The following is a 9,215-nucleotide window of genomic DNA, read 5'->3' as shown; positions in this document are numbered from 1 at the left end:
GCCTCGCGGTCAGCCTGTGCTGCCCTTCGGCGAGGAACAAGAACATCCTGAGTGCTTCAGGGAACTGACAGGAGAGAAGAAGACATTGTGATGAGGAGAGGAGGAGAGAGAAACAGATGGAAAAGCAGTCAAAGACGGAGAGTGAGAGAGCGGAAGAGAAAAAGAGAGAGGGAGAGATATGAGAGAGAGAGACACTTTAGCTGTTTATTGTCAGAAGCAAGGCGAACCACAATCTCACCACCTGTGAACAATAAAAGAAAGAAGGAGATTGAGCTGTAAACAATGAAAGAAACAAGGGAGATTGAGAACGACCCCGAGGTCGCAGAACGCCTGTTCTTCACGCCACGCTACGCTCCAGACTACGATCCACGTACGCCTGAATCAAGGCGTCGGTCAGGGTTAGGGTTAACTGATGCTCTGCTTGAATCAGTGTTAAACCTCATAATGTGATAATGTGTGTAACTGAAACCCTATAGCCTAGCTTGAGTGGAGCATGTCTTCCCAGGCTTTGAAGCACAGCTGTGGACCAGGGACTGGGGCTTTCAGCTCCTACGTATGGGAAAACGTTGCTCGGGGAACCTGGAGGAACAAACACACGTTGCACGCAGTTTAGACCAGCTTGGTTCCTCACTGTGGATGCAGCGCAGTCCTGTTCTGACAGTGTCCTCCTATGTATCCTGTATGGAGTCAGATGGCTGAGCGGTGAGGGAGTCGGACTAGTAATTCGAAGGTTGCCGGATCGATTCCCCTGAATAAATGTAAATGCAAATGTATCATGTCAACTGAAAAGAATCCACAACCGAGAAGTGCTGAGTCACATTTGGGAAATGTTAGGATCGGTGTGCGTGTTCGGTTTCTGTCGTATGTTTTCACTCTTTTCAGCGACGGCCTTCCTCAAACGTCTAGAGCATTTGGGATGTATGTCTTTGTCATCTGACAACCACAAGTGTGTGTGTGCATGTGTGTGTGGGTAAGCAAGCGCGCTCCGGCACAAGGCACCGAGTGCGTCTGCGGTGTGGGAGATGAGCCAGAGTGATACCTCTGTGGTGTGTGTTGTCGTTGGCGCGCGGAACTAAAGATCAAACATCTGCCTGGCTCCCTGACCCAGATGGTCTGTGAGGTGTGTCTGGTGCTCGTCTGCTGCCTCTCCCCACCCCCCCACCCCCCCGTTTCAGACATGCCACATACAGCAGGTCAGGGTCCCAGAACGAGCTGTGTTGACGTTGGACCTTCATCAAGCAGTGTTCGAGATCCTCGCTGGGTTCAGCCAGAATGTAGATGCCCCTCCTCCCCTCCTCGTCATCATCAGAGACTCTCTTCTGATTGCTATCAGGTGCGCTCCATAAACCACCAGAGCGTGTGTGTTTCCGTGGTCTCAGATGGTGCCTATCCTATACACACTGACACAGTACTGCTGCTGCGGCTGCCGCCCCCTCAGGCCCAGCCCTGAGGCGTGCTGCCCCCTCTGGTGGGTACGGAGCGTCTGGGGTGGAACACCTGGTCCCCCGCTGGGGGGCAGAGCTCCTCCTGCCTGCCCGGCTGTCTGTTCCAACACGCCGCCAACTGGACGCTCAGCGCTGCTTGTCGTCGTCCCGGCATTCGGCCTTGTGTAAATCACCCCGGACACATTGTGATTACCACAGACTCCCCAGGGTCTGGAGCTGGGGCGCGGGAGTGGGGGAGGGGGACACGGTCTAGGCAGGCAGAGCGAACCAGTCCCAGGGAAAGCTCTGGTTGTACACATGGCTGCTTGCATTTGACACCAGACACTTTCCTTCAAGCAGGAAGGGAAAGAAGAGGCTGTGGGGTACGAGAGGTGGGATGAGGAGGCATCCTGGTGTGTGTGTGTGTGTGCGTGTGTGTGTGTGTGTGTGTGTGTGTGTGTGTGTGCGAGAATGAGTGTGGGGAGGGGGTCAAAGAGGACGCTCATGCTTTTTAATTAGGTAAGCAGAGATAGTAATCAATGGAGGAATGTCTGGCACATGAACACATAACAAGAAGATGTCATTAACCACACGCACGCACACCTATAATCAAAGCTTTTTCGCAGCTTCTGGTTCTGTACAGTACATGCATTTAACAACAAAAACCTTTGCAAACACATACGCTCAAGTAGGATTCTATTCATATATAGGGTCCAACCAAATGCCATAGATAATGTGGAATCAGGAAGCAGCTTGTGTTTTATCCATGGAGAGCTCAATGACGACAACCCTCCTCAGACAAGATGACCGCACAGTATGATCCATTTAAAGATGTTTGATGAATTGAAGAGACAACGCACTCTGTTTTACGCCATGATTTACACCGTTTCTAATCAAGAGTATGATGAATTGGAGGAGCAGATGGATTCTGAAGTGACATGTTGCCCTGACCTCAGAGACACACTCTCGCACTAACAATCACGCACTCACTTACTGCATACACAAACACATTGATTCTCAGGAGTGTAATGTGGGACATCTCTTGAAGCTTTTCTCTCGCTGCGGGATTTCTCTCTGGCATCCAGCTGCAGAGCCTCTAGTTATCACTCATTACACCGAGACAAGCAGATGTCTCCCAGAGATCAGAGGATAGAGTGTGCGACAGAGAGAGAGAGAGAGAGAGAGAGAGAGAGAGTTGGACTGCCTGTTAGTTTTACTATCTGCTGTGATTGGCTGAAACACACAGGGCCTCTCTGGGATGTAATCCAGCAGAAAACAGCGGTCAGCCTTTAACCAGATCCAGCTGTAACCCACCTCTGTACAGTCCAGAGCAGCACATCAGCTCATTGGCTGGATGCCCTGTGTCCCATATGAGTCATATCGGCTGGAAACACTACTCAATATCTGCCACCTCACATATCAATGGCCGAATGCCCTGTCCCACGTTGTCCAACTCCCCTTCTTATTGGCCCGGTGTCCTGTCTCATATTGGCCAACTCTTTGCTCGATTGGCTGAACGTCCTGTCACATTCGCGTCTCCTTCCTGTCCCTAAACGTGTCTCCTCCCGAGTGTGTGTCTCTCAACATTAAAGATGAAAGGTTGAACCTCGAGAATCCAGTAAACTCACCCAGCCATGGTTGTGGAGAGAGAGTGTGTGTGTGGATGGTGGGGGGGAAGTGGGGGAGGATGGGGGGGGGGGGGAGGGGCAGACAGTTCATGCTACCTTCCGCTCGGGTTCTCAGAGGCAGCAGTAGGACAGCAGTTGAAAGGGAAGAGCTGCGCTCCACTGTGAGGTCCACTCATCCTGCTGCTACGATTGGGTGGGTGTTCATCCTGCTGCTATGATTGGGTGGGTGTTCATCCTGCTGCTATGATTGGGTGGGTGTTCATCCTGCTGCTATGATTGGGTGGGTGTTCATCCTGCTGCTATGTTTGGGTGGGTGTTCATCCTGCGACTACGATTGGGTGGGTGTTCTTGGTGTGTATTATCAGGCATGTAGACTACAATATCATCAAATATGATCAAGTATGTAAAAGAAAGAGAGAGACGCATTTGGGTTACTATCTATTTAAGCAATTAGTGTCTCCACACGCATATTACAATCTATAACAACAATCGTACAATTTTCTGTGTCTGTGGCACGATTGTCTGGAGAAGCAGGCATTGTATGAAGTTACAAGTCGACAGGTGTCTTGATCGGGACCCAAGGACTTGCAGTTGTTTGGATGAGTGGTTTGTGTTTGCAAAACAATTCCTGCAGCAATAGATGGATGATATCTATGAAAAATAACAGCAGAAGCAGATGGATCCATGGATCTCATGTGCTGCCAATGGGAACTGTCGTAGCGTTTGCTGCCAATGGGTGCCACCAATGGGCACTGGACTACTAAGCAAAAACTGCCTGCATTTGCCAAATCAACTACCCAACATCTTACTCACCAGCTGCATCACAGGCGCAGCACTAGTTTAGTAAAGGTGTAAAAAAAAAAAACACATTTGGTATTTCATTATTCATATATTTTTTAGGTGTCATGGCCTAGCCTACTATTAATTTATGAATGGCATGATTTGTTTATTTAGTAATTTATTTGACTCCGCCAACATAAATAATTCCCCAACTGGGCTTAGACTGGACTTTTGCCAAGTCACAAGTAAACATTCTCGTACATAAAAGCCTGCTATTTTGTGTAGGTCTACAGGTTACCCAAATATTTGTATTTATGTGTGTTAATTCCAAAACAGTAAAAAGCAACAACATATCATGGTTTGCTTGTTTATTTAAGAAGGAGGAGGATGGAAGAGGTTAAGCAGTATCTGTCGGTGACTGATATCCACAGGGAGTGAGGACTAAGGGAAACAGCAGAGATAAGACAACAGCAGAACTTGATGCCGTCTGAATGCAGTCCATGTGTTGGAGATCATCGCAAGTGACAGGAAACCAAAACGGGAGGAAAAGACCATATAACTGAAATCGGCCTCCATGTTTTTATGGAGTACTCACACGAACAAAGTCCTTGATGCTTCAGCAGAGCATCATATCAGACTTCCTGAGCCTTAAATTCAGAGTGCTGGGGCAGTACGGAACTAGGAATCGAAACACAAGAGCGCGTCAAACCGATAGAAATGACGATGACGGTATTCGAAATTATCATCAGCCAATCCTAGTGTTCATGCATAAACATCCTGATAGATGAATCTAATTGAAAGCTTCTTGTTTTTGGAACTTCCGAATTGACGTTTGACTCAAGGCTGGAATTATACAGAACTGCATGAATCCTGATGTCGGTGGGCGGTATCTATTTAACTGAACAGTCGACTCTGGGTGTGACGCACGTGGGGTTGTGACAGAGGTACACGTTTCCGTGGTGACTCACCAGGCACCTCATCACACACACACACACGCACGCACACATAGATGACGCTGATGCTGTCAGTCGCGTCCCCGTCACACACTCGATTGCATCCAGCGACAGGCTCGATCCCTCATGATGGACACACATGTCCCCAGGTAGACAGGGGTCAAGGGTCATCAGTCCCAGTGGGCTCGACCTCTCCACACCTCTCCGCTCCTCTTCTCCGGCCCCTTTGGATGTGAATGTTTGTGTATGCGTGTGTGTGTCCCTCTGTGAGACGATCATAAATATTGATGTTCATCATACACAGTTGTTAGCATTCATGTGAATAGATAGCCTATAAAATACTGCAAAAAAAATTGAACGATTCAGGCTGGTGAGAGGAGCGATGGAGAGATGGAGGTATGAGTAAAGGTGAGGAAAGACAGCATGCTTCAGATTCCAGTAGGCGTCTAACAGCATGTGTGAGATGAGAAGAAACGGCAATGTGGAGGTTTAGACAAACACACCAGCACAGATGTAATAAGTAGAAACAGAAGAGGATGAATATATAGGAGTCAGGTGGCTGAGCGGTTAGGGAATCGGGCTAGTAATCAGAAGGTTGCCAGTTCAATTCCCGGTCGTGCAAAATGACGTTGTGTAAACCACTTCATCCTACTTGCCTTGGGGGAATGTCCCTGTACTTACTGTAAGTCGCTCTGGATAAGAGCGTCTGCTAAATGTAAATGTAAATATATAGGATATCGATGAAACATTTCAATGGAGGGATGGAGAGATGGAGGGATGAAGAGATGGAGGGAGCAGCTCCACCCCTTGGGGACGACAGGTGTGTTATTATGGGACAGGCACAACCGAGCCAGGCCCAGCCCAGTCGAGCCCAGGGATCTGTTCTGATCCAATGCAGTTGCATGGATCTACTGTACGTTGGGATTGTTTGTAGTTTCTACAATGCTTCCTGCTTTGCCACTAGTAAAATAAACAGAGCGTCATGCCAATGAAGCTCGATTGAATAAAAAGCTCAAAACAAAAAGAGACTTTGAAAGATTTGCCATGGAAAACGTTGACGAGACTCACCCAAACATCCTGTTTGCCCCCGCCCCCCCAACATCACCCTCACACGGACAGCTCCTGCTGCTATAAGCAGAGCGGCTGAGATCAGAGCAGGGTCAGGCCCGTGGCTCCATAACACACTGTTATTACCCCCTAAATCACGCTCCCCCAGAGTCTCGCTGACAGGGAACCCGGCCGGCTGGGGTTAGATGGTCATAATTACAAGCAGACAATGAATGGGAGACGATAATCTCAACGAAGGGCCTGTTTGGGATGCCAGGGTGCCAGCCTGGCCATGGCACAGCCCTATGGGAGGCCTACGGATCCATGTAGAAGAAGAAAAACGCAATGATGCCACTGCTTTAACTATTAGTTATGTCTTTGTCTGTCTGTCTGTCTGTCGACTTGTCTGGATATCTGTGTAAGTCTGAATGCGTACCATTTCAGTCCTGCGGTCAGCCACTCCATCCTATCCTTATTGTTCTCCCTCTGAACAAAAAAAGACTCTAAAAGCCGCAAGGTCAAAAATATGTGTTTCTGCTCAGCCAATGAGAAACTGTTTTGTGGAAGCCCATTGAAAATAACGTACAGTGCTCGTTATTTATTTAAACTAGATCCAATGTAAGTAGTCAATCTCTCTCATTGTCTTAAACAGACATTAATCCCATCAGGCATATTTCAGGCAGAGAGTAAACATTGACATTCCACTGCTGTGGAAAATGTTCTGGTGACAAGAGCATGGTTTATAGCAGTAGCGTAGCAGTATAATAGCAGTATTATTTTTTGAGGGTCCCAAATCAGGGGCTGGTAAAAAATAACTAATCAACAATTCCTTTTTTGTAAGCAATCCGAAATATGGGGGGTCTGACATGTAAATGAGGTGACCTGGGTCCCCCCAGGCCCCCTCGTGGCAACGCGACTGGTCTCTAGCCGTCCTATCTCCTCTGACATCATGCTAGAATGCGTTTCCCCACTGCTATCACCCTGGGAGAAAATACCGCACCCGCCTGGCACATGCCAGCCTGTTGGACTCAGATCTGCTTCGGGGAAGTCTCACTCCGTCCAACTACACATCTGCTGTTAATGACTTATGACCATGCCTCTGGATACAGATCGTAGCCAGGAATGTATCAGGGTCCGAAGATTATCTGTTTATGAGATGAGGAGCTTCCTGACCTCTCTGCCCTGCTCCTCCAGGGCTCCCCTGGAGCCTAACAGGAGAGTTATTCTAACAGCCCAGGAGGTGGTACATAGATACATGCAGATGTTCCTCTCTCTCTTGCTCTCTCTCCTCTCTCTCTGTCTCTGTCTCTGTCTCTCTCTCTCTTTCTCTCTCTCTCTCTCTCTCTCTCTCTCTTTCTCTCTCTCTCTCTCTCTCTCTCTCTCTCTCTCTCCGTTCATGTGCCGAGTCTGACAGGAGATTCTGCGTGTGACGGGAGTGTTTTTACTGTTCGCACATTTCACTCAGTTTCCTCTTCACAAACTCCTCATTTTATCCTCCTGCTCCTCCTCCACCTCTATTCCAATTCCCCCCCCCCCCCCTACTTTTGCTTTCCACTTTAATTCCGTCCTCTCCCCCTCTTCCTTCCTTTTCACCTCTTCCTCTCCTCCTTTTCCCTCCTCTCAGAAACGGTGTTCCTTAGGATCCGGCAACACCACTGCCCGCAAAGACACACAACACTGCAGAGATGGGGAACAGTGAAAGAGACAAAGAATGATTCCGATCGTTGGCTTTGTGACAAGCAAACAGCAACATATTTTCACTGGACTGGAAACAGAACTGGACCTATTTGAAAGGTGTGGTTTGCTGTCCTCATATGACCAACCAAATAAACACTGCTGTCCCAATTTAGATTAGATCCATATTGACATGGCTCTGGTCCTGATTGGACTGAATGCTCTGCTGTACTGTTCTAGTGATGGGATGAGTTAAGAGACCATTTGAGAGTGGCCAGTTTCCTCAAGCAAGTTCTTTATCTGCAGCACTGGAGATGTTTCAATCAGTAAATCTCTCCTGTAGGACCCATCGTCAGGAGATACCGCACCAGAAACAGGAGTACGGTCTGTTCGCCTGTTTGGCAGTACAGTCTCCAACACAGATGGTAACAGAAGTTCTCCGGGTCAGGACAGGTTTAGTTTCATTCAGAAACGTCACCTCCACCCTGCTCCTGAACCGGTGAACTCACCTCCACCTGACTCTGGGTCCTGTTCCTGGCCGTCCGGTTGGCATGGAGCAGTAATGATGTTGGCGGACAGCATGTGTTTGTGTTCACACAGTCAGCTTGATGCTGGTGCCTTTGGCTGGACCCCTACACACATCACACTCCCTCCCCAAACAAGCTCTACCTCGCAGATGGAAAGCATTTGTTCGGTGTCAGTTTTCACACTGGTTTTGGGCAAGGAAAAAGTCTTAAGCTAGGCTTGGTTAAGAAAGGCTTTCTGGAGACTCAAATATAGTAGAAATACATACACACACCCAAGGATGGACACTTGTCACGTGAATACGCAGAAACACACACATGCTCTTGCGCACGTTCACCACCCTGTCAAGAGACGGCATTCCTTGTTTGCCACAGGGATTGAAGTGTTTTAAGCCTCACATGCGATGCTCCCTCAGTCGACAGCCCCTCTGCAAATGACTGTTGCTACTGCCATTAGTGGGACGTACATCACATGACCGACCCTCTGTCTCTGACAGGAAGTCATTGGTACGTAAACACTTGAGGCCAGGAAACAAGACCTTCGCTCTCCTTAGCAACGTGACATTGCTCCTCTCCCTCCCCTTAGCAACAGGGCATAAGACCTTAAGGCCTTAAAGGCAAACAGGCATGATTCAACTGGAGCGAGAGAGACGCGTGTGAGAGAAAGAGAGCTAGAGAGACAGAGAGCTAGACAGAGAGTGGACCGAACAGCTGGGCTGGAGATGCTTTTTGTTCTGTTTCCAGCTGTCATTTCCAATTTGCAGTGAACTCACAGACTCCATACTGAAGAGTGTCAAATTGAGTGTATAATACACAAATATTTAGTATTTAAACTTTCAGTCTTGGATACCAATAATCAATGTCAATGTAGTCCCTAAGCTGCACGTCTGTAGACCATACAGAGATGGTCTCCACGGTTTCTCAGGAGTATCACCCAGCTCCATTTCATCAGAAACGCATGCTATTCCCAATGTTTGGATCATCTTTTCTCTCTGCTACAAAGCCTGAACGGGTTTACCACAAGAAAAGGTCTCCAAAGTTTGTATCAATATGAAGACCAGCGTCACATTCTTCCTATATTACAAAGAAGTCATAAAAACATGTGAACTGTTTCTCATTTCTGGTTCAGAGTTCCTGCCTGGAGACTGAAGTGAAGGATGAGGAAGGTGGAGGGGCAGATGTATG

The sequence above is a fragment of the Hypomesus transpacificus genome, chromosome 2, assembly GCF_021917145.1.
Source record: "Hypomesus transpacificus isolate Combined female chromosome 2, fHypTra1, whole genome shotgun sequence".
In the NCBI taxonomy this organism is placed as follows: domain Eukaryota; kingdom Metazoa; phylum Chordata; class Actinopteri; order Osmeriformes; family Osmeridae; genus Hypomesus; species Hypomesus transpacificus.
This window is presented reverse-complemented; position numbering follows the sequence as displayed.